Below are 2,056 nucleotides of genomic sequence, written 5' to 3' on the forward strand. Positions count from 1 at the left end.
TGAATGCAATGGCCAATCAGAGGCGTTCAGATGAGTTTTTTTTTGTTCACTGCACGCGCTCGCCGACTGAATTAAGTGCAGATGTAAGTATGATGTAAGAGATTCATTCATCAAACCGTGTATAGAAAGCGTTAACATTACTGATTATAAGGGGAGTTTTTTGAGAGTGCTTAAACTCGCGCTAGACTTAAGTCAGTCATAATGTTCTTTGACAATGTAAATGTTCTTTGCTCGCATTCTCTTGTATAATTTATTCGCTGTTTGAATAACTGTGGAAAGTACAGATAATAATAATATATTTTTTTTATAATAATTCATTACCTCATCTGGGAACATCCTCCTTCATAGCATCATCAAGCTTCGCCTTTGTTATTGTTCTGAAAATGTGATCTCTAGTGGCGAAAACTTACATATTTTGCCTTTAAAGCCAAGTTCACACTACAGGATTCTAAGCCCGATTTGCAGGTTAACGAGCTCGCCGACAGGTCGGGCTGTGATGGGGGGAAAATCAGCGGATGATCGGCGCTCGCCAATCTTTATGTGTGAACTACTCAACGACGCATCAAAGAGGCTCGCTGACGCGTCGCCGACGCCTTGCAGACACCAAATAATTATCTAGCATGCTAAATATCTGGACCGGTCGGACGACTCGACATCACGTGGTGTCAGGTGTCTCGACAAGCTACAGACAATAGGTGCGTTCGACTTGAAGCACGGCTACAGACGGCAGTAAACGAGAGTAGCCGCTTGCAGTCGGGGGCGGAGGTGAAAACGGAGCCGTCAAGCCGGACACTTTCTGCTCCCATTAGTGACGCTCGCGCGGTGTTTGCATACTCTATCACAGATGAAGTGAATTAAATGCAATATTTGTCAAATATACAGACGTTTCAGAAATGTTTTCATGAGCAACAGATATATTGATTATATACTGCTTAATACATCGCCATCTGTTCAAGAATAAAGTTCAACGTAAATATATACTATTTAAATACTAATAAAGTGGGGGAATATATATGCTTTCATCAGTGTTTTATGATAAATGTGACTCAATATAACATTGCGACTACAGTAAAAAAGCTTTTACTGTTCTAAAAACAGATTTGTGGCTATTATTGGAATCGAAAAGGTTGGAATAAACCCGAAACACACGTGATAGTTGTCATGCGGTGAATCTGACCAATCGTGAAATGGCCGTCAACGCTCCTGCAGTCGCTCTGGAGAAACTGCGCTGGCTGAGTCAGCCGGCTGCTCTCGAAACGCTCTCGCGATGCTTTGATGCCACACGTGACAGTGACGTGGCGTCGGCGACGGCTCAAGTCGGACAAAATTACTAACCGGCATGCACTGCTTCAAGTCAGATTGCGATCGATCTGCGCAGTGCTGCATGAAGTCGAACGCACCTAGTGAGAGAGCAAGGCATGGGTTGAGGTCAGTGGAAGAAAAACAGCAGCAGCAACATGGCTTTAAGAAATGCTTGGAAACAAGAAATGGAGCAAATTTTTTTCAGAACATCATCACACAAACAGCTTGCAGCCAGGGCCGCATTAACCATTGGGCTAGGCGGGGCTAAAGCCCCGGGGCCCGGAAAAGGAGGGGGCCCGTGATTGGCTGTGGTGTATTTTGACTGGTCATCGGTAGCGCCGATTGCCAAAGCCCCGCCCCTCACATATTAGCGCTATTATTTAGTGGAGCTTTTCCATATATTCCATGCATTACCTTTAGAGATTAAAACGTAACTTTTGAATTTGGATTACCAATCAAATGCATTTATTCAATATTTTTACTTTTGAATGACCCGTGCACCACGTATCAATCAGGTGATCGCTGCAATGTCTGCATTCACCTCTCTTCACTTCGTTCTGGCATAATCTGGAAATGGTCATGCAAAGAACAATCTTCGATAAGTAAAAATATAAACTATTCTAAAAGAAAGTGAGAGAGGGGCTATTCTAAAAAAAAGGAGGAGAGGGGAAAACATGAGTTAGAGAGTCAGTAAAATTCCTAGCTATCAGGTTATTTTACTAAAGCTGATGATGGAGTGGAAGTTGTGAAACAG

Source organism: Sinocyclocheilus anshuiensis, unplaced genomic scaffold, assembly GCF_001515605.1.
Source record: "Sinocyclocheilus anshuiensis isolate Anshui unplaced genomic scaffold, SAMN03320099.WGS_v1.1 scaffold954, whole genome shotgun sequence".
In the NCBI taxonomy this organism is placed as follows: domain Eukaryota; kingdom Metazoa; phylum Chordata; class Actinopteri; order Cypriniformes; family Cyprinidae; genus Sinocyclocheilus; species Sinocyclocheilus anshuiensis.